The sequence below is a fragment of the Astyanax mexicanus genome, chromosome 15 (assembly GCF_023375975.1).
Source record: "Astyanax mexicanus isolate ESR-SI-001 chromosome 15, AstMex3_surface, whole genome shotgun sequence".
NCBI lineage: Eukaryota > Metazoa > Chordata > Actinopteri > Characiformes > Acestrorhamphidae > Astyanax > Astyanax mexicanus.
In genome coordinates this window covers 2,049,897-2,075,051 of record NC_064422.1, presented here as the reverse complement: position 1 = coordinate 2,075,051, position 25,155 = coordinate 2,049,897, and the positions used below count along the sequence as shown (strand labels likewise).

Genomic DNA, 25,155 nt, shown 5'->3' with positions numbered 1-25,155 from the left:
TGGTGGCGAAGATGGCCAAAGCGAGGGCAAGGTGATGCCCAAGACGATGGCGATGAAGATGAGGAAGATGAAGACGAAGGCGAGAAGATCGCAGCGATGATGGCGATGACAGAGACAAAGACAATGAGGATGGCCATGACAACAGTGGCAGAGATGAAGGTGATGCAGAAAGAGACGAATATGCAGGCCAGAAGATGGCGGCAACGGAGATGAAGGCGGTGATGTAGGCAGAGACAATGGCAATGGTGATGAAGACTATGGCGGCGATGAAGGCGATGCAGGCGGAGATGGTGGTGATGACGATGGCGATAAAGAGGGCAATGACGAGAGCGAGATTACGCTCAAGACCATGGCGATGACGAAGGCAATGATGCAGGCGAAGCAGGTGAAAGTGATGAAGATGCCGGCGAGAAGATTGCGGCGATGATGGTGATGTGGGCAAAGATGGAGGTGATTATGACGGTGAAGACCGCCACGAAGATGACGACTACGGTGGTGACGATGGTGATGCAAAGATGGTGGTGATGACGACGATAGTGAAGATGGCCATGCGATGGTGATGGAGGTGAGTATGGTGAGGGTGCCAAGGATCGTGGTGACGACAATGGCACAATACAATAGACAGAGCAGCGATGGTGGCAGAGATATGGGGGCAACGACTACAAGGGTGAAGATGCTGATGGCAAAGATGAATACGATGGTAAGATAATTATAATGATGGCGAGGTTTGTTCAATGAGTAGGTAGAGAGGAAGTGACGGTTTAAATAGGGATGGAAGTGGGAGGAGTGAGGGCGTGGATCACTCCCAAAACTTAGTTATGACACATAACTCCACATAATATCAGCAGGCGTAAAAAATAATGCTGCCAAAATTTTACTCCCTCCAGTTGAGGCCCCCTGTTGAAGATAGGGTTAACTTTATTGAAGGAAAAGAAAAAGAATTGCATCATTTAATTTTGTCTCACTGTCCTTGGTCATAGTCTATAGGTCATAGATAAAAATAATAACAAACTGTTTCACTTTGTTCAAGTTTTAGAAATAAAAACATGATGTGAAATACGGGCAGATTTCAGGATGGGAAATGACATCATCTTCATTCATAAAAATCAGGACTAAGAAAAAAACACCACTATTTGCAAAGACATATTTCTACACTAGGGGATTATAGATGATCTAAGTATGAACTGATTATCAAAAGTGTCTTTCTGAACCCCACCACACGCTGTTAAAACACTGCAAATCTAGGCAGTCAAATACACCATTACAACCAACAGTGTCAAAACAACAGGGAATGTGTTTTTTTTTTCAGTTCTTAATACTCCTGCCTGGGTATCCATCTTTATAATCTTTTTTTCACAGCACCATGTATGTAGTCAGCCTGTTTGCTGTGCTCCAGTCACTAAAGCTGCACACTGCACTTGTTAAAATTGATAAGTTGATATGAGATTTTATATTTGGATAAATAAACCTTTATATATATTTAATTGTTTGTTTATTTTAATTTATTTTTCCCCAAAGGTACACAAAGCCCTATAATGGGCAGTGTGATGTTTTGACCTGTGCTCTGTTGGTAAAATGTCGTTCACATAAATGTTATTTTGACACATACCAGGCTGCAAAAATGGTTTTCTCAAAGTATAACATATTTTTAATGTATACTGCCCCTGCCCTTAGCATGAGGGTGCCAGTGAGAGAGGAGGAGCCTTCAATTGCTGCCACAACCTCCTTCAGTTTTTTCCCAATATTTGGTAACTTTAAGTTTAAAAAAAACAAGAACACGATTAAAGAATTTGTGGATGTCACATAACTTGTTTTTTGTTGAGAGAAAAATAATACATACTGTGGTATGTTACATACCTTTAAGTGCTGACACTATGTCTTCAATGAGCACAGATCTCTTTTTCGTAGGCTGCACAAAGCTCTCTTCACTTTCAGCATCTATTAGACTCTTTAACACAACAAACATTTAAATGTTACAATAAACTTAGTAATGAACTATGTTATAACATATTTGCCTTTGTAAGAGTGTGAGCAACCTACCACAACAAATTAAAAAGGTTTACAGGAATTTATATTGTGCATTGTGTATAGGATAAACAAAAACAGGATTAAAAAACAAAAATATACATTGCAAACACACAGCAAATTTGCCAGTGTTAAATCAGCAATGTGAGCTTTAAATGTAACTTGATTTACATATTAAATATAGAACGCTGTTGAAAAAGGTCAGGGCACAGCATTTACCACAAAGAGCACTTTTCCACCAACGTGGAACAGGCTTTGTTCGCGTTCACGCACCAAATGTTGAACCGTTCTGTGCATTTCCACCAACAAAAATAGGGTTTTATAACCCATTGATTGCTTTTGCTTAAAAATGGCCAAAACGGTAAATATAGATGTACAGTATATAAATAGAAAACATTAATCTATTCTAGAAGACCCTGAAGTAAAACTCTGAACATGGAAAATAAAAGTTTCAGTTATGCAGCTCTGTCTTTGAAACCGATGAGCCTTAACATAATTCTAAGATCTGTTCTCTTTCACCATAAACAAAACTATTGATTTTTTTGGTTAGGACTACATTTTTAGCTACTACTGCTGAAACTCACCATTTCCAGTGACTTTTTATGTTTTACTAATTTATGGTTGTGAATTCCAGGCCAACAACTCTTATGTCTGAGTCTGTATCTGTATCACACAGTGGAGGGGCTGTGTTGGGATCAGGCCTTTTCTCTTCCTGAGATCTTCTTTAAGAGCCTCAACCATGTGATTTTGTGCCTTTTTTGACAGTGTGTGAGCACAACATTAAATAAAAAATGTAAAAATGTTAAACTTAGAGACACTCACAATCACAGAAATCGAAAGAGTACGATCTTGCACGATCAACATTGTTTCTGTGGTCAGAAAACTACTAGTAATAAATCTGTGGAGGAATGACAGTAATAGTCTACAATATGTAATTATACAGCTGATGTATAATGGGGAACCGCATTGTAGGCCTGAGCAAAAAAGGTGATGTAATTGATGATGACCAACAAGTAACCTGATGAAGGTGATAATCCTAAATTTGGAAAATTCCCAGAGAACTACAAAGGAAGCAACAAGATGCCATAAACCTAGAGTAATGCAGATGTTTGCAGTATAATTTGATAAATGCCAGGATAACAAGGTTTTGAAAGATGGTGAACACCGTATTATACTATTTATTTATAATATATTTCTATTGCATTTTCTATTGTTTTTCTTCTTTGTTCTGCTTTTAATCTTCATGTTCAAAAATATCTGTTGAAAGATACTACATTTTATTAACGTATTGTTACATATATAATAAATATTACAATATTAGAAAGTTTTATTAGCCTCTAATAATGCGAGATACATGTCACTATTGGGAAAATGTGTATGATTTTATTAGGCTATACTATGTCTTGGAGTATACAATATATACACATAAATTTATACATAATCTATCTTGCCAGTTTTGTACGTAAACAGTTATTTTAAATCATGTATTGCACTTTGGAACTGCTATATTCATTCAGACTACAAAAAGACACTGAGAATTGAATCTAATGAAGCTTTGCACTGCACTGCACAGCCTCTGCTAGGTTGCTGTCTAGGTTATCTCACTAGCTAGTTAGCTAGTTAGTTAGCAAACTAACGTTCGTAGTGGTAAGCTAGCTAACTAGTTAACTTACATTCACATTCGTAGCTTAACGTTAAAACTATGGTCTAATATGGTTTTATCGCCATTTACATTAGGTAAGATAACATGTTCTGAACTCTGTGCTACTTATTTACTAGTCCACCATCAGATATCGTTTTCAAAAGTCGTTCACCAGCCCTTACCCAGCCACTGCGCCCTACTAATAAGAGCCCTGCTCATTCAGCGCAGCTCTCCGCAGCCTTCAGCTGCTCCGCCTCACCCAGACCGAGGCTGCGCTCTAACTGGCTGATTACATTTTAAACTGCGAGCGCGAAGCCTTTAACCAGAACTCTTCAAACCTGCAGTCTTTCCTGTCCTGTACAATCCACAGCCAGAGGCACAGCGATATGTTTTAATGATGCTACAAATTTAAAATGCATAAATTAGAGGTAACAATTAACTAGGAAAATTCTCATACAAAGATCACAATGATCAGAAACCATAGCTTAGTAGCTGAACTGTAGGTACAGTTGGACCTTTCACTTTTGAAGATCAAGAACCTATGTTTAATTCTTAACAAATTAAAATATTATTATAATATTATTATAATATTTATATTATATTATAATAAAATTACATTTGGATTTCTGTAATAAATTTAAAGTGAATGTGTTTTATAATATTGTGAAAGTAAATAGAAGGTGTATTATTTAAGTCCTTTGGCTCTGGAACATCTCCTCGAGATTTGTAATGAACATGCCCCTGGGTTAGTGCCAGAAAGTGTGTACCTGTTTAACAAAGCTTATGTAGAGTATGGTCATTATGAACATCATTTTCACTGCTTCTCACGTTCTATGTACTTGGGGACAAGGGAAAATGTCCAACACCATGTGAAGCATGCCAGTTTGTATTTGATGCAAATACAAATCTTAAAAAATATCACACAGGTGGAGGACCCTATACATTTAGAAAACCAAAACCTGTTCTCAGATCTGAGACAAAACATTATGACCATGCTATGTCAGTTACTCCAGAACAGCCATTCATGGGGTGAAAGGCCCATCGGTATTGATGGGGTTAAAAAACGTTTCAGATGATTGGTGTACCAACATAGTTTTTGTCTTGGTGTGACTGGACAGAAGGTGAATATGTGGCTTGATTCAATAAATCACAGCAAAATGTACACCTGCATTCAATGTACACCTGCTGACACACATTGCAGCCAGCGTAAAGAAATGGGGTCCTTTCTGGGCAACTTAAAAAAAAAAAATAATCAAATGGCACTCTAGTGAAGTACTGCAATGGAACTACACATGTGCCTGTCCAGATTGTAAAGAGATTCCTCAGGTGGAATAGTCTATCTAAAAGGGGAGAAAAGTGCATAAAGAATGCAACCAATGACATCAAAGATCTCTTCTCTCAGCTTCAGAACAGCAATTATTTCAATACCAAATCAGAATACCCGAGTGGAAATGTAAAGAGGTTTGGTACTGCTTCAAACTGAGCGTCTTTATAATACAACCTAGCCACTAAAGCCTTTAATGATGATCCAGTATTAAAGTCATTTCCTTGGAGATTATGTATATTTCCACTCGACAGAAGAGAAATAAATCTATTGAAAAATTGCAAAATGTGTCATGATCAAAAGCAAAAAAACATATGCCATTCCTCTACCGAATAATGTAGAGAGAGACTGAAAATGTTTTACAGATCCAAAATTTTTGTCACATTTAAAATAAAATTATGGAATCACGTGGAAAGATCCATTGAACAGAGGGCAGTGGTACTGAGGTGGTGCTTTGGGGATGAGGTGGGGTGGTGACCATCTAATACTCTGACATTACTAATGCTCTTCATGCTGAATGCAATTAAAGCTTTCTATAGAGAGTAATGATAGCATGCTAGAATAATTTTTATACCCTTCATTTCTGTAGAAACAAAAAATGAGCAGGTTTCCCAGTAGTTATAGTCTATATGAATTAATGCATTTTTTTTTTTCATTTTATTTGTCACGTTGAAAAAGACAAAGAATTTGAACACAATAATGAATTGCTTGTTAAAAATGTGTACATATGTGTTTTTATATGTTCAATATTTATGAAAAATTAAATACATTAGAAAATTAACTTTAATTCTGTTTCTTTCTGTTTATTTTTAAAGTTGGAAGTGTAAAACTACAATAATCAAAACTACAAAACACTTACTTTACACTACAATACTTTAATTTAATGTGAAGATGAATGTAAGAATGTTTTTAACAATACACCGATAAATACATACATACATACAACATAATACATGACAATAATGTACATTTTATTGCCTGAATGTAATAAGAAAGTAACTCGTGTAATTTTATGTGACACTGGAGGCATGTTTGCTTTAGAATGTGAGTGAAGTCCATTCAATTGTTTACGTTGGATTTAAGCATAATATAAATGTTTTCCAAATTGTACCATAGCATAGCGTAAAAGGTATTTTTTAAAATAAAATATGCTTTTTAAATAATATACTTAAAATAGAATGATATGTAAAAACACTTTTGGTTAAATGTGCTTTAGTATGTTTAGATTTAAATGTATTCTCTATCAACACATTAGAGTATAATTTAAGATGTATTACATTAAAATACATTTTATAGAAATACAAAAAAGGTATATTAAAGTAATATATCTTAAATTAAAATTAATATCTTAAAAAGGTATATTATTAGGAAATGTAAAATATTCTTTTAGTATTCTTGACCTATTTTAAATATACTCTTAGTGCTCTTAAATGTACTTCGTTTTCACAAAGGAGTGAGAGAGGAGCTCAGCACTATCCGCAAAATGCATTTGGGATAAATTTAAACAGATAAATAGCACATCCTCTCTGTCATCTGGTGTGGCTGATCTAGAAGAAAACTCTGTTACCGAAGATTTCACATTACTACAACAGGTAGGCCTACTACCAGATGTAATTAAACCGCTGTTCACATCTAGCATTCGACAAACACATATCTAATGTTACTAGAACAGCTTTTCTACACCTCAGCACATTAAAGTATAATTTAAGATGTATTACGTTAAAATAAATTTTATAGAAATACAAAAAGATATATTGTATGTGTACTAGGAAATGGAAAATATTTTTTAAATATACTGTTAGTGCTCTTAAATGCACTCCGATATTTACAAAGGAGTGAGAGATTAGCTCAGGCTAAGAAATGCCTTATCCCTGCATGATGTAGAAAAATGAGTGTATGCCTTCATTACCTCCGACAATTGTATGCGCTACTGTCAGAATGTTCCTGCAGCTAGTTCAAAATGCTGCAGCCAGGATCGTTACTAAAACTAGAACATTTGAACATTTTAGTCCAGTCCTGTAAGCATTGCACTGGCTTCCAGTCAAATTCCGCATAGACTATAAAGTTCTCCTGTGAACGTATAAAGCGTATGGGCTCGCACTTGCGTATTTGCGAGACCGCATCACTGCGAGACCCCATAACTGCGATCACTTAGATCACAAGGTGCTGGTTTCTTATAGTTCCCAGAATTTAGGAGAGCTCTGCAGGAGAAAGAGCTTTCTCTTATAAAGCACCCCAATTCTGGAATAATCTCCCCGAATATGTTCGGTACTTACACACAGTGTCAATCGTTAAGTCTAGATTAAACAATTACTTGTTTAGTTTAGCTTTTGGTAATTAATGTTTTTCTCTTTAGATAAGGTTGCAGATCCAGGTGTTCGTGGATATAGGGAATTGTGGTAAACTGAGATGCTGGTGCTGTTGTTCGCTCACTGCACGCGATCATTCAGGTTTGTGAATGGTGGAGTGGGTGGATGCCGGGGTTTCAGGGTGCCTCCGTGTCTATGCTACCTTCTGGCTCGCTCCCTTTAGGTAGGCTGTTTTATTCAGATCTGCCGGAGTCATTAGCCACACTCTGATAATGTTTTACACAAATCCAGGAAAAACGAAATACATATCTCTGCTTTCCTCCGAGTCACTGACTGCCCACCTGTCTGACCCGATACCGAGGGATGCTGGACCCTCAGGCTTTCATGTCCCCTGTCCGGCCAGACTGATGGAAGTTTCTGAAGTCAGCCTTTTTCATCACCTACCACAGATCAGCTGCTCATCTTACAGATTACATCCAAGCTTACATTAAATGTAACTGTTTCCGTTAGTGGCGCTGTTATACTCCTGTTATACTATAAAACCTATGTGGATGTACAAAGACGTTTTTAGAAGCCGTTTGGCCAGTGGTAAGACGGTCCCCCCTTATATGTGAGTCTAGGTCCTCCCAAGGATTCTTCCTCCTCAAGCACTGAGGGAGTTTTTCCTTATCTCTGCGCTCACTGGGGGTTCTGTATTCTGTACTTTCTATGTTTAATGTTTTGCCTGATTCTTGATCATGTTTCTGTAAAGCTGCTTTGAGACAACATTATTTGTAAATGCGTTTAAATCAAATCAAATACATTTGATATAGAACATGGGGTAGCCTTAAATCGCACCTGTCAAGACACCATTCATCACAATTAAAAGGAAAAGAAGGGTTAGCATTTAAATTTCCTTTAAGCTTCTGGGGCTTTAGCCCCGATTAATTTTTGTAATTTGTATTATTAACACAGGCCACTGGCCGTGTGTAAAGGGAAAATTAGCTTGCGGGTTTTGCGGAGCGCAGTGGGCTAGTAGGGAAGCCCCCATAGTATATGATGTCTATGGGAAGCTAATAAACTACACATTATAGTGTTAAACATTATATATCAGGATACGCTGATGACACCCAGCTCTACCTCTCAACCAAACCTAATGTTGCACCTTCATCCCTCATTGACTCTCTCGCTGAAATAAAACGTTGGGGCAGTAGTCATTTGAAATCATTTTGGATTCAACACACTTACCACCTGAAGAAGAAGAAGAAGTAGAAAAAAAGAAGAAGTTTGAAAAGTAACTTGACCTGAGAGCTTCTTATTAACATGATGTGATTGACAGTTTGGTGATTGTGAACATTAACTAAGTCTGATCAATACAACTATATACAAAATTACAGTATACATGAAATATTTTTTACAGGCTAATTTACTATTCAGCTGCTGCCAGTTTTTTTGAACAGTGATTTAATTTAACATTTTTTTTTCAGTAACTTACTGTTAACTACTGTGATTTTATTTCACAGTAAGTAACTTGTCAATTACTGCCAGTTAGCTACTGTGATTTTATTTCACAGTAAGTTACTTGTCAATTACTGCCACTTACTTACTGTAAATTTTACAGTACATTTTACAGTGTAAATGTTCTTTGATTAAATTTGCAATAAAAAAAGAACTTTTGTTGATTGGTACCAAATCAAGACTAAGTAAATTTCATAACTTCCACATTCCTGTTGATAACTCCTCCATCTCTCCCTCCCCTCAGGTCAAGAGTGGGTGTCTGGGTGTCATTGTCAAAAGCATACTTTCCTTAGGATCCCATGTCAATAGTTGGTCAGCCTACAAAAAAAATAATCGTCTTTGTCCTTCTCTTACTGCTCACACTACAACTAATCTGGTCCACAGTCTGGTTACCTCACGTTTCGACTACTGCAACTCTCTTTATTTTGGCCTGCCACAAAAAACACTACATACTGTCATTACCCAGACTCCCTCAATGCATCGTTTAACACCTGTTTTACAACTAACTGGCTTCCTATCCCATTTCGAATGAACTATAAAATACCCCCCCCCCCCTCACAATCTTGCCCCTCCTTATCTTTCGTACCTTCTTCACATTGCTACACCTGCTCGTACCTTCAGAACCTCTTCTTCTATTTATCTCACTATTCTTCCTGCCCGTCTTGGGGAGCAGAGCGAGCATTCAACCGCTCTGCTCCCCGGCTCTGAAATTCACTCAAGATAGACCATTGCCACATTTCAAATCCAAACTCAAAATGTATCTGTTTAAAGTTGCTTATGATTTGTGATTATTAATCCTATTCTGTACTTTTTTCCCTGTGTATTCTATATTCTGTCTCTATATATGTATTTTATATTCTGTCAGTTTTATGTTGAATCATGTAAGGTGACAAGAAAGGCGCACACAAGTAAAATCTATTGACCCCTTTCACACCTGACACTTGGGTTCAGAGCAGACTGAAAAATTAGAATATTTGGACCAAAGGAAGTAGGTGTGAAAGCCTTGAACTTCAATTGAATTCAAACCTGACTCGTCATTGACTGTAGTGCAACATAATTTTTTTAATGACCTACACGTTTAACATTTTTATTAAAGACGCAGAGGAGTTGCACTCCGTTGCATGGTGGTTTATATCGGAGATCTCTTTAAGGAATACTTTGTGGGGAAAAATGAAATCTACCTTAAAACATTACGGTAACTACAGCAACATTGAAACTAAAATATTAACTGTTTTTTCTATAAGGATGCTGAAGTTCTGAACAGACAACTTGCTGGGAAGGTTATGAAAATTATGCTTAACAAAGCTGCCCCAGCCAGTGCCTCTCTTGTGATAGGGGGAACAGAAGTCCTGAGGGGACTTTTGTGTCTTTCTGATGGGTCTTATATAAGCCCTTAATCTCAGCTACCCGACAACTGAGGCATACATTTGAAGTTTTCAAAAGTTACTCCTCAAACTGGATGGACTGAAAGCTAGTATAAAATAACGTCAACAAAATATTAGCTCGTAAAGTTCACTTGCTAATTAAAAAAATAAACAATTTTATTTCTTAACAGCTGTTATCAGCTGGAATATTTTATTTTGTAATTGCAAATGTCTATTATTATGCAACAGTTTGTTGTGCCCACTTTTTAAACCAATAAAATAGGGTTATGTTTTAAAATGTATATATATTTGCATGAAGAAATTCTTACATGGATTAGGTAGGTTCAAATAAATAAATCTTCAACGTTTTTAATAAAATGATGGTGGGAACAAGTCTCTTAGCTTTTTCTCAACAACATTTTAGTTAGGTTTAGTTAGGATTGCAAAACGATACACGCAATCAATTTTTTAAAAGTAGATCCAGTATATTATTTTTTAGAGAGCACATGAGAACTGTTGACAACAAGATGTTAGTGCATTTTACACAGTTAAAATGTGGTTTAGGTCTTATTTTTGATCGAAAGAGAAGTCTTCAGTTCAAAACAACACATGAAGCTAGATTTCGCTCTTAGGAGTGAAATAGGAGCTCAAAACTAAGCGCTCAAAACTTTTTTCGTGATTTTTTTTTTTCAACATTCAACATACAAATGAACCCCAACTCTTTATTACATGACGGTTTGTTGAGTTGAGTTACATGACGGTTTGTTGAGTTGAGTTACATGACGGTTTGTTGAGAGTCTGCCAGTTGGGCTGTACGTAGACATGTGAAACATACATGTAAAACTCTCCTACATAAAAGTGTCCAACTACGGGAAGTCCATTGTGCCAAAGAAACAACAAGAGCTTTTACACATTACTCTGATGTGTTGTGTTCTTGCGCCCTCTAGTGTCACTAAGAGAACATAACAGTATTTTTTTTTATATATTTCTGATGGAAGGAGAAGTTTTCACTACAAAACAACACGTGAAGCTTTTTTCGCTCTAAGCAGTAAGACAGGAGCTCAAAACTAAGTGTGAAACGCATTTCTCAGCGTGAAAGAAGATTTTACAACATTCAACATACAAATGAACCCAAATACTTAAGAAATGACAAAAAAAGAGATGATCGTGCATGTTACACAGTTATAATGTGATTAAGGTCTCAAAAGCTCATTTCTGATCGAAAGATAAGTTTTCACTTAAAAACAATCCTTGAAGCCGTTTTCGCTCTAAGCAGTGAGAGAGGACCTCAAACTAAGCGTAAAACGCATTTCTCAGCGTGAAAGAAGATTTTACAACATTCAACATACAAATGAACCCAAATACTTAAGAAAGGACAAAAACGAGATCTTAGTGCCTTTCACACAGGTCACACAGGTTTTAGGTCTCAAAAACTCATTTCTGATCGAAGGAGAAGTTTTCACTACAAAACAACCCTTGAAGCCGTTTTCGCTATAAGCAGTGAGAGAGGAGCTCAAACTAAGCGTAAAATGCATTTCTGAGCGTGAAAGAAGATTTTACAACATTCAACATACAAATGAACCCAAATACTTAAGAAAGAACAAAAACGAGATGTTAGTGCATTTTACACAGGTATAATGTGTTTTAGGTCTCAAAAACTCATTTCTGATCGAAGGAGAAGTTTTCACTACAAAACAACCCTTGAAGCCGTTTTCGCTATAAGCAGTAAGAGAGGAGCTCAAACTAAGCGTAAAACGCATTTCTCAGCGTGAAAGAAGATTTTACAACATTCAACATACAAATGAACCCAAAAACTTAAGAAAGGACAAAAACGAGATGTTAGTGCATTTCACACAGGTATAATGTGTTTTAGGTCTCAAAAACTCATTTCTGATCAAAGGAGAAGTTTTCACTACAAAACAACCCTTGAAGCCGTTTTCGCTATAAGCAGTGAGAGAGGAGCTCAAAAGCTCATTTCTGATCGAAGGATAAGTTTTCACTTAAAAACAATCCTTGAAGCCGTTTTCGCTCTAAGCAGTGAGAGAGGACCTCAAACTAAGCGTAAAACGCATTTCTCAGCGTGAAAGAAGATTTTACAACATTCAACATACAAATGAACCCAAATACTTAAGAAATGAAAAAACGAGATGTTAGCACCTTTCACACATATATAATGTTATAATGTGTTTTAGGTCTCAAAAACTCATTTCTGATCCAAGGAGAAGTTTTCACTACAAAACAACCCTTGAAGCCGTTTTCGCTCTAAGCAGTGAGAGAGGAGCTCAAACTAAGCGTAAAACGCATTTCTCAGCGTGAAAGAAGATTTTACAACATTCAACATACAAATGAACCCAAATACTTAAGAAAGGACAAAAACGAGATGTTAGTGTATTTTACACAGGTATAATGTGTTTTAGGTCTCAAAAACTCATTTCTGATCAAAGGAGAAGTTTTCACTACAAAACAACCCTTGAAGCCGTTTTCGCTATAAGCAGTGAGAGAGGAGCTCAAAAGCTCATTTCTGATCGAAGGATAAGTTTTCACTTAAAAACAATCCTTGAAGCCGTTTTCGCTCTAAGCAGTGAGAGAGGACCTCAAACTAAGCGTAAAACGCATTTCTCAGCGTGAAAGAAGATTTTACAACATTCAACATACAAATGAACCCAAATACTTAAGAAATGAAAAAACGAGATGTTAGCACCTTTCACACATATATAATGTTATAATGTGTTTTAGGTCTCAAAAACTCATTTCTGATCCAAGGAGAAGTTTTCACTACAAAACAACCCTTGAAGCCGTTTTCGCTCTAAGCAGTGAGAGAGGAGCTCAAACTAAGCGTAAAACGCATTTCTCAGCGTGAAAGAAGATTTTACAACATTCAACATACAAATGAACCCAAATACTTAAGAAAGGACAAAAACGAGATGTTAGTGTATTTTACACAGGTATAATGTGTTTTAGGTCTCAAAAACTCATTTCTGATCGAAGAAGAAGTTTTCACTTCAAAACAACCCTTGAAGCAGTTTTCGCTCTAAGCAGTGAGAGAGGAGCTCAAACTAAGCGTAAAACGCATTTCTTAGAGTGAAAGAAGATTTTACAACATTCAACATACAAATGAACCCAAATACTTAAGAAATGTCAAAAACACAGGTGTAATGTGTTTTAGGTCTCAAAAACTCATTTCTGATCGAAGGAATAGTTTTCACTACAAAACATCACTGCAAGCTTTTTTCGTTCTAAGCAGTGAGAGATGAGCTCAAAACTAAGCGTAAAACGCTTTTCTCAGCGTGAAAGAAGATTTTACAACATTCAACATACAAATGAACCCAAACACTTAAGAAATGAAATAAACGAGATGATCGTGCATGTTCCACAGTTACAATAGGTTTCAAAAACTCATTTCTGATCGAAGGAGAAGTTTTCACTACAAAAACAACACTTGAAGCAGTTTCGCTGTAAGGAGTGAGGAGGAGCTCAAAACTCAGCGTGAAAAAAGATTTTCCAAGATTCAACATTCAAGAATTTTTTATTACATGACGTGGTACATTTTACACAGTGCAACACTTCGCTCTTAGGAGTGAGAAAGGAGCTCGAAACTATTCTCAAAACGCATCTGTCAGCATAAATCGTCGAAAAACAGACTTTATTACATAGATCACACAAATAAACCCAAACAATTAAAAGAAATGTTGAAAACGACATGTTGGTACATTTTACACAGTTATAACGTGTTTTAGGTCTTAAAAACTTAATTCTGATCTAAACAGATGTTTCTGGTTAAAACAACACTCGAAACATTTTATCTCTGTATTGAATGAGAGAAACTCATCTCTTAGCCTAAATCGTTCAAAAACAGACTTTAATACATTCAACACACAAATTGAATCAAAACACTTTAGAAATGTTGAAAAGAAGACGTGCATTCTTAACATCTAATTTCTGAATGAAAAAGAAGTTTTCAGTTCAAAGCAATACTTGATACAGTTTCTCTCTCTTGAAAAGACAGGTTTAATATATCCATGTGTATAGAAATATAATGAAAGTAATGAAAGCAGTTAGAGTAATGTAAGATGACAACTTCGATGCAATTAGTAGTGGAGAGTAAACAGCTAGTGCAAGGCAGGTGAATAAACTGAAAGTTGATGGGCAGCTGAAATGTGGTGGGTGATAGGGAAGGCTGACATCAAGAAACTTCCATCAATCCGGCTGACATGAGATCGTGAAGGTCCAATTGGTATCGGGTCAGACAGGTGGGTCGTCTCTAACTCGGAGGAAGACAGAAAGATGGAATTAGTTTTGATTGGATACTTCCCCCAGTTGAAGCCTCCCCTGTTGAAGATAGTGTAAAATGCATCACAGGACATACTGTACACACCATAGCATGTATGTAAAAAAAATTGCATTACATTTAGACCTTGCAGTGCACAATGAAATGGATGAAACCTAAATTGCATGACATTCAGACCTTGCAGTGCTGAGATCATAGCGGGAGTATAATTTAGGCAGACGTAAAAATAATGCTGCCAAAATTATACTCCCCCAGTTTAAACCCCTCTGTTGAAGATAGAGTAAAATGCACCACAAGACATACTCTACACACCATGACATGTATGAAACATAAACTACATGACATTCAGACCTTGCAGTGCTGAGATCATAGGCTTAAAAATAATGCTGTTGAAGATAGAGTAAAACGCATCACAGCACATACTCTACACACCATGACATGTATGTGAAATAAATTACATGACATTTAGAGCTTGTAGTGCTGAGATCAAAAGGGGTAGTATAATTTCGGAAGGCTTAAAAATAATGCTGCCAAAATTATACTCCCTCCAGTTGAAGCCCCCCCTTTTGACGATATAGTAAGATGTATCAAAGCACATACTCTACACACCATGACATGTATGTACAATAAATTACATGACATTTAGACAATGCAGTGCTGAGCTCAACAGGGGAGCATAATTTAAGCAGTCTTAAAAATAATGCTGCCAAAAATATACTCCCCCTATTTGAAGATATAGTAAAATGCATCACAGGACAAACTCTACACACCATGACATGGATGAAACATAAATTACATGAGATTCAGACGTTGCAGTGCTGAGATCATAGGTAGAGTATAATATCAGCAGGTGTAAAAAATGATGCTGCCAAATTTATACTCCCCCAGTTGAAGCCCCCTGTTGAAGATATAGTAAGATATATCAAAGCACATACTCTACACACCATGACATGTATGTAAAATAACTTACAAGACATTCAGACCTTGCAGTGCTGAGATCATAGAGGAAGTATAATTTCGGCAGACCTAAAAATAATGCTGCCAAAATTATACTACCCCCATTAGAAGACCCCTGTTGAAGATATAATAAAATGCATCACAGGACAAACTCTACACACCATGACATGGAAGCAACATAAATTGCATGACATTTAGACCTTGCTGTGCTGAGATAATAGTGGGAGTATAATTTCGGCAGACCTAAAAATAATGCTGCCAAAATCATAGTCCCCCCCAGTTGAAGCCCCCTGTTAAAGATATAGTAAAATGCATCACAGGACAAACTCTACACACCATGACATGTATGAAACATAAAATGCATGATATTCAGAACTTGCAGTGCTGAGATCATAGGGGGAGTATAATTTCGGAAGGCTTAAAAATAATGCTTCCAAAATTATACTCCCCCCAGTTGAAGCCCCCTGTTAAAGATATAGTAAAATGCATCACAGGACAAACTCTACACACCATGACATGTATGAAACATAAAATGCATGATATTCAGAACTTGCAGTGCTGAGATCATAGGGGGAGTATAATTTCGGAAGGCTTAAAAATAATGCAGATAAAATTTTACTACCCCTATTTGAAGCCCCCCTGTTGAAGATATAGTAAAATGCATCACAGGACAAATTCTACACACCATGACATGGATGAAACATAAATTGCATGACATTCAGACCTTGCAGTGCTGAGATCATAGGGGGACTATAATTTCGACAGTCTTAAAAATAATGCTGCCAAAATTATAGTCCCCCCAGTTGAAGCCCCCTGCTAAAGATATAGTAAAATGCATCTCAACTGTAGACACCTTGACATTATGAAACATAAATTGAATGACATTAAGACCTTGCAGTGCTGAGGTCATAGGGGGCGTATAATTTCGTCAGGCTTATAAATGCTGCTTTCAAAATCATACTCCACCCATTTGAAGCCCCCGGTTTAAGATATAGTAAAATGCATCACAGCACATTCTCTACACACCATGACATGTATGTAAAATAAATTGCATAAAACTCAGACCTTGCAGTGCTGAGATCATAGGGGGACTATAATTTGGACAGGCATAAAATTAATGCTGCCAAAATTATAGTCCCACCAGATGAAGCCCCCTGTTAAAGATATAGGAAAATGCATCACAGGACAAACTCTACAGACCATGACATGGATGAAACATAAGTTGCATGACATTCAGAACTTGCAGTGCTGAGATCATAGGGGGAGTATAATTTCGGCAGGCTTAAAAATAATGCTGCCAAAATTATACTCCCCCCAGTTGAAGCACCCGTGTTGAAGATAAAGCATCACAGCCCATACTCTACACACCATGACATGTGTGTAAAATAAATGACATGACATTTAGACCATGCAGTGCTGAGCTCAACAGGGGAGCATAATTTAAGCAGTCTTAAAAATAATGCAGATAAAATTTTACTACCCCTATTTGAAGCCCCCCTGTTAAAGATAGAGTAAAACGCATCACAGCACATACTCCACACAGCTTGACATGTATGAAACATAAATTGCATTACATTTAGACCTTGCAGTGCTAAGATCATAGTATAATTTCGTCAGGCTTCAAAATACTGCTTTCAAAATCATACTCCACCTATTTGAAGCACCCTGTTAAAGATAGAGTAAAACGCATCACAGGACAAACTCTACACACCATGACATGTATGAAACATAAATTGCATTACATTTAGACCTTGCAGTGCTGGGATCATAGGGGTGTATAATTTCGGCAGGCTTAAAAATAATGCTGCCAAAATTATAGTACCCCCAGTTGAAGCCCCTTGTTAAAGAGAGAGTAAAATGCATCACAGCACATACTCTACACACCATGTCATGTTTGTAAAATAAATTGCATAACACTCAGACCTTGCAGTGCTGAGATCATAGAGGGACTATAATTTCGACAGGTTTAAAAATAATGCTGCCAAAATTATAGTACCCCCAGTTGAAGCCCCCTGTTAAAGATATAGTAAAATGCATCACAGGTCAAACTCTACACACCATGACATGGATGAAACATAAATTGCATGACATTCAGACCTTGCAGTGCTGAGATCATAGGGGGAGTATAATTTCGGCAGGCTTAAAAATAATGCTTCCAAAATTATACTCCCCCCAGTTGAAGCCCCCTGTTAAAGATAGAGTAAAACGCATCACAGCACATACTCCACACACCTTGACATGTATGAAACATAAATTGCATTACATTTAGACCTTGCAGTGCTAAGATCATAGGGGTGTATAATTTCGTCAGGCTTCAAAATACTGCTTTTAAAATCATATTCCACCTATTTGAAGCCCCCCGGTTGAAGATATAGTAAAATGCATCACAGCACATAATCTACACACCATGACATGTATGTAAAATAAATTGCATTACATTTAGACCTTGCAGTGCTGAGATCATAGAGGGAGTATAATTTCGGCAGACTTAAAAATAATGCTGTCAAAATTATACTCCCCCCATTAGAAGACCCTCTAATGAAGATATAGTAAAATTCATCATAGAAAATACTCTACACACCTTGACATGTATGAAACAAAAATTGCATTACATTTAGACCTTGCAGTGCTGAGATTATAGAGGGAGTATAATTCCGGCAAACCTAAAAATAACGCTGCCAAAATTATAGTCCCCCCAGTTGAAGCCCCCTGTTAAAGATAGAGTAAAACGCATCACAGCACATACTCCACACACCTTGACATGTATGAAACATAAATTGCATTACATTTAGACCTTGCAGTGCTAAGATCATAGGAGTGTATAATTTCGTCAGGCTTCAAAATACTGCTTTCAAAATCATACTGCACCTATTTGAAGCCCCTTGTTAAAGATAGAGTAAAACGCATCATAGCACATACTCTACACACCTTGACATGTATGAAACATAAATTGCATTACATTTAGACCTTGCAGTGCTGAGATCATAGGGGTGTATAATTTTGACAGGCTTAAAAATAATGCTGCCAAAATTATACTGTCCCATTTGAAATCCCCCGTTGAAGGTATAATAAAATGCATCACAGGACAAACTCTACACACCATGACATGGATGAAACATAAATTGCATGACATTCAGACCTTGCAGTGCTGAGATAATAGAGGGAGTATAATTTCGGCAGACCTAAAAATAATGCTGCCAAAATCATAGTCCCCCCAGTTGAGTCCCCTGTTAAAGATAGAGTAAAACGCATCACAGCACATACTCTACACACCATGTCATCTTTGTAAAATAAATTGCATAACACTCAGACCTTGCAGTGCTGAGATCATAGAGGGACTATAATTTCGACAGGTTTAAAAATAATGTTGCCAAAATTATAGTACCCCCAGTTGAAGCCCCCTGTTAAAGATATAGTAAAATGTATCACAGGTCAAACTCTACACACCATGACATGGATGAAACATAAATTGCATGACATTCAGACCTTGCAGTGCTGAGATCATAGGGGGAGTATAATTTCGGCAGGCTTAAAAATAATGCTTCCAAAATTATACTCCCCCCAGTTGAAGCCCCCTGTTAAAGATAGAGTAAAACGCATCACAGCACATACTCCACACACCTTGACATGTATGAAACATAAATTGAATTACATTTAGACCTTGCAGTGCTAAGATCATTGGGGTGTATAATTTCGTCAGGCTTCAAAATACTGCTTTCAAAATCATACTCCACCTATTTGAAGCCCCCCGGTTGAAGATATAGTAAAATGCATCACAGCACATACTCTACACACCATGACATGTATGTAAAATAAATTGCATTACATTTAGACCTTGCAGTGCTGAGATCATAGAGGGAGTATAATTTTGGCAGACCTAAAAATAATGCTGTCAAAATTATACTCCCCCCATTAGAAGACCCTCTAATGAAGATATAGTAAAACGCATCATAGCACATACTCTACACACCTTGACATGTATGAAACATAAATTGTATGACATTCAGACCTTACAGTGCTGAGATCATAGGAGTGTATAATTTCGTCAGGCTTAAAAATACTGCTTCCAAAATCATACTTCACCCATTTGAAGCCCCCCCCTGTTTGAAGTTATAGTAAAATGCATCACAGCAAATACTCTACACACCATGACATGTATGTAAAATAAATTGCATAACACTCAAACCTTGCAGTGCTGAGATCATAGGGGGACTATAATTTGGGCAGGCTTAAAATTAATGCTGCCAAAATTATAGGCCCCCCAGTTGAAGCCCCCTGTTAAAGATATAGTAAAATGCATCACAGGACAAACTCTACACACCATGACATGGATGAAACATAAATTGCATGACATTCAGAACTTGCAGTGCTGAGATCATAGGGGGAGTATAATTTCGGAAGGCTTAAAAATAATGCTGCCAAAATTATACTCCCCCCAGTTGAAGCCCCCCTGCTGAAGATAAAGCATCACAGCACATACTCTACACACCATGACATGTGTGTAAAATAAATGACATGACATTTAGACCGTGCAGTGCTGAGCTCAACAGGGGAGCATAATTTAAGCATAATTTAAGTCTTAAAAATAATGCAAATAAAATTTTACTACCCCTCTTTGAAGCCCCCCTGTTGAAGCTATAGTAAAATGCATCACAAGACATACTCTACACAAAATGACATGTATGAAACAAAAATTGCATTACATTGAGACCTTGCAGTGCTGAGATCAAAGAGGAAGTATAATTTCAGCATACCTAAAAATAATGCTTCCAAAATTATACTCCCCCTCGTTGAAGACCCCTGTTAAAGATAGAGTAAAACGCATCACAGCACATACTCCACACACCTTGACATGTATGTAAAATAAATTGCATTACATTTAGACCTTGCAGTGCTGAGATCATACAGGGAGTATAATTTCGGCAGACCTAAAAATAATGCTGCCAAAATTATACTCCCCCTATTTGAAGCCCCCCTGTTGAAGATATAGCAAAATGCATCACAAGACATACTCTACACACCATGACATGTTTGAAACAAAAATTGCATTACATTCAGACTTTGCAGTGCTGAGATCATAGGGGGAGTATAATTTCGGCAGGCTTAAAAATAATGCTGCCAAAATTATACTGTCCCATTTGAAGCCCCCTGTTGAAGATATAATAAAATGCATCACAGGACAAACTCTACACACCATGACATGGAAGCAACATAAATTGCATGACATTTAGACCTTGCAGTGCTGAGATAATAGAGGGAGTATAATTTCGGCAGACCTAAAAATAATGCTGCCAAAATTATACTCCCCCTATTTGAAGCCCCCCTGTGGAAGATATAGTAAAATGCATCACAAGACATACTCTACACACCATGACATGTATGAAACAAAAATTGCATTACATTTAGACCTTGAAGTGCTGAGATCATACAGGAAGTATAATTTTGGCAGACCTAAAAATAATGCTGCCAAAATTATACTCCCCCCATTAGAAGACCCCTGTTAAAGATAGAGTAAAATGCATCACAGGACAAACTCTACACACCATAACATGGATGAAACATAAATTGCATGAGATTCAGACATTGCAGTGCTGAGACCATAGTGGGAGTATAATTTCGGCAGGCTTAAAAGTAATGCTTCCAAAATTATACTCCCCCCCAGTTGAAGCCCCCTGTTAAAGATATGGTCTTGAATACATCTCTTGGATGCGCTGGGATACATCATCAGTGATGTTCCTGGGGGTCATTGGGGGTTTCGGGTCTTTCAACATCCTCACTCAGGTGACCCATCCGGGGTTGATTAATTCCCGGACTGTATCCCAGCAGCACCAATCCATGGGCTCGCCCTCTTTATCCAAAGCCAGCGTGTGGCTTTCTCTGCGGCTTCTGAAATGGAGCGTATGGCTCCCCGCTTAGCAGCTCCTGTCACTCCTAGCCCTGCCAGAGCTTTGCAGGTTGAGCGTCCAGCAAACCCACGGCATCCCACCTCAATAGGTTCACAGAAGGCACGCCAGCCCCGACTTCTGCACTCCATCACCAGGTCTAGGTATTTAGCCTGCTTTCTTGCATGTGCCTCCACCATGTGTTCTTCCCATGGCACAGTGAGCTCCCACAGGATCACCTGCTTGGTTGTATCTGAGTAGATGATCAGGTCTGGGCGCAATCTTGTCTGGGCGATGTGTTCAGGGACCTTAAGTTGTTTTCCCAGATCCACTCTAAGCTTACAATCTGGTGCTGTTGACAGCAAGCCTGACTTGTGCTTTGGTTGCACATGGGGCTTTTCTCCAGCCCTCAGGAAAGCGATGTTGGTCTTCCTTGGGCAGTGTCTGCTGGACTGAATCGCTGAGGTGACGGCTTCTGCAACTGCCTTGAGCACCTGGTCATGGCGCCAACGGTAACGGCCATCGGCCAAAGCCTTGGGGCAGCTGCTGAGGAGGTGTTGAAGCGATCCTCTCCCAGCACACAGTGGGCAGGTAGGTGTTTCACTCTTACCCCAGGTGTACAGGTTTGCAGGGCTTGGCAGTGTGTCGTAGACAGCTTGAACCAGGAAACTGATGCGGCTGACATCAGGCCGCCTGAGGTCTGGCCATGAGATTTTACGCTGCTCGGTCTTCTCCCACCTAGTCCAGGCACCCTGCTGGCTGAGTCCCACCATCTTGCTGGCTCTAACCTCCTCTACACCAACACGCACTTCCTTTTGGAGGAGATGTTGTCGCTCCTTCCCTTTGGCACTGTCCACCTTGCAACCTGGGAAGTATCCCAGGCCTGCTTGCCCTCTTGCCACCGTCCCCACAAGGGCCTTCTGCCTGAGCCGTGACTCTGCTGCCTGTAGCTCTCTGGCCGCACTCCACTTCCTGCCTGTCCGGACTTCGATGCCAGCTGTTGCCACCTTGGGGTCCCTGGAGTCCCTGTACTGCATGACCTCCCTTGTCCGGGTCACCACAAATTCTTCTGAGAGGCCACTGAAGGGGAGCTGTAGGGTGTTTGTGGACCCATACAAGGCAGCACTGCTTAGGCTTCTCGGCAATCTGAGCCACCTTCGCAAGTAACTGCTGATCTTCTTTTCCAAAGCTTCCACAGTTGACAAGGAGACATCGTACAGCAGTAGCGGCCACAGCACTCTGGGTAGAATGGCATGTTGGTAGATCCAAGCCTTGAAACGACCTGGCAACCCAGATTTGTCGACCTTGGTGAGCCAGGCACCAAGATCTTCACAGGTCTTGTGGATGGCCGCTGTGTCCTTTAAGCTGCAGTCAAAGAGCTTTCCCAAGCTCTTGACTGGTGCTTCTGACAGGGTCGGAATTGTGGACTCTGCAATCTTGAAGCGGAACTTGTCCAAGACTTTTCCTTTCTTCAGAACCAGGGACCTTGACTTTGATGGCTTGAAGCTCATTCTTGCCCATAAGATAAGCTTCTCAAGACCTTGTAAGATCCACCTGCAGCCAGGGACTGATGATCTTGTAACCGTCAGGTCGTCCATGTAAGCTCTGATTGGTGGCTGCCGCACTCCAGACTTGGTCAGTGGCCCACGACACTCCTGCTCCGCAGATTTCATCACCATGTTCATGGCAAGTGCAAAAAGGGTAACTGAGATTGTGCAGCCTGTTATTATCCCCTTCTCTAGCCTGTGCCACTCGGATGTTATGGACCCAGAGGTAGCCCTCAACTGGAAATTGTTGTAATAATCCAGTATGAGGTTGCTGATTTGGGAACATGGTGTCTGCGGAGAGTCTCCTCAACCAGCTTGTGTGGTATGGACCCATAAGCGTTAACAAGGTCCAGCCACAGGACAACCAGGTCGCCCTTGCCTTCTTTTGCTTCTCTAAGGAGCTGTGTGATGACCCCTGTGTGTTCCATGCAGCCAGATGTTCCAGAGATTCCGCCTTTCTGTACAGAGGTGTCTATGTAATTGTTCTTTAAACAGAACATTGACAGTCGTCGTGACAGGATACTGAAAAATATCTTGCCTTCTGTACTTAGCAGTGAGATGGTCCGAAACTGGCCAAGTTCTTTAGAGTTCTCCTCCTTAGGGATCCACACACCCTCAGCCCATCTCCACTGATTGGCAACTCTTCCTCTACGCCAGACTACTCTCAGGATCTTCCATAACTGCTGAAGGAGTTTCGGACAGCGTTTGTAAACGCTGTATGGTACGCCACTGGGTCCAGGGGCTGAAGCTGATCTTGCTGCCTTTACAACTTCCTGGACCTCTCTCCAGCTGGGCTCTTTTATGTCAAACTCTATACTTGGTGCAGCTGGGCTAATCATTGGCATTAGCTGGGCTAAGCTGGGCTAATCATAAGCATTGTTGGGGCCAAGATCCTGGTCTCTTTCTGGGTCGCTCAAGGTGCGGTGAAGGAAGGCGTTCACATCCTCTGCAGAGCACTCCAGCTGGCCGCTGCGCTTGTCACCAAGTAGTTTCCTGGTGAAGCCGAAGGGGTTGGCAATAAAGGATATTTGCTTTTTGGCCCTCTCCTTTGCTCGTCTGCAATGCCACTCTGCTCTGCGGATTGTCAGGAGCTTCTTCATGATGATCTCTCGCAACTCTGCCAAGGGCTGCCATTCCTAATCGCTGGCCATCTTGTGCTGCTTCCTAAGGGATTTCAGCTCTTGGCGCAGCTGCTGGATCTTGGTGGCTCTGCGATTCTTGTTGTAGGGCATCCTGCTGTTCCCTGTCTCAATGAGGCCAAATCTCTCCGAAGCATAGCTCACAATGATGGTCGTCATTGTCTGCAACCATCTGTCAGTGTCACCCTTAGCTGTTGTTTGGACAATCTCACAACCATCGTCGTCGAATTGCTGCCACAGGCCCTTGCTGGTTGCTGGGGGCCATTTGATCCGCTTACGAACTACTCTGCATGGACTTTGGGGAGCCAGTGCGTGGAGGTGCTGAGCTCTGTGGGGTGAGTCCTGGCCCTGCTCCTCCTGCATCTCACCAGGCACTAGTCCTGTGCGTTGCACCTGTTTCCCTTTGTCCAAGCATTTCATCCTGGCCTGATGGATTCTGAGGCCCCGCGGATTCTTGCATGTTTTCCCGCAGATACATATTGCATTTATCGTTGTCTTGTCATTTACATGGGTCGTTATCTGAAGGTCCGTCCTGTTGGGGATCTCATCCTCCCCCCCTCTCGGGATCCCCTGGGGGTATGTCTCTGAGACATAGAGTAAAATGCATCATAGCACATACTCTACACACCTTGGCATGTATGGAACATAAATTGCATGACATTTAGACCTTGCAGTGCTGAGATCATAGGGGTGTATAATTTCATCAGGCTTAAAAATACTGCTTCCAAAATCATACTTCACCCATTTGAAGCCCCCCGGTTGAAGATATAGTTAAATGCATCACAGAACATACTCTACACACCATGACATGGATGAAACATAAATTGCATTACATTCAGACCTTGCAGTGCTGAGATCATAGGGGGAGTATAATTTAGTAAGGCTTAAAAATAATGCTGCCATTATTATACTCCCCCAGTTGAAGCCCCCAGCTAAAGATATAGTAAAATGCATCACAGGACAAACTCTACACACCATGACATGGATGAAACATAAATTGCATTACATTTAGACCTTGCAGTGCTGAGATCATAGAGGAAGTATAATTTCGGAAGACCTAAAAATAATGCTGCCAAAATTATACTCCCCCAGTTGAAGCCCCCTGTTAAAGATATAGTAAAATGCATCACAGAACATACTCTACACACCTTGAAATGTATGAAACATAAATTGTATGACAT

At 39.2% G+C, this 25,155-nt stretch overlaps 1 pseudogene; it reads right to left on the bottom strand.

Annotated features, from left to right (window-relative positions):
* Positions 1-21,206: 21,206 nt before the first annotated feature.
* On the bottom strand, positions 21,207-24,409 carry LOC125781233 (uncharacterized; annotated as a pseudogene).
* Between the last annotated feature and the right edge of the window lie 746 nt (positions 24,410-25,155).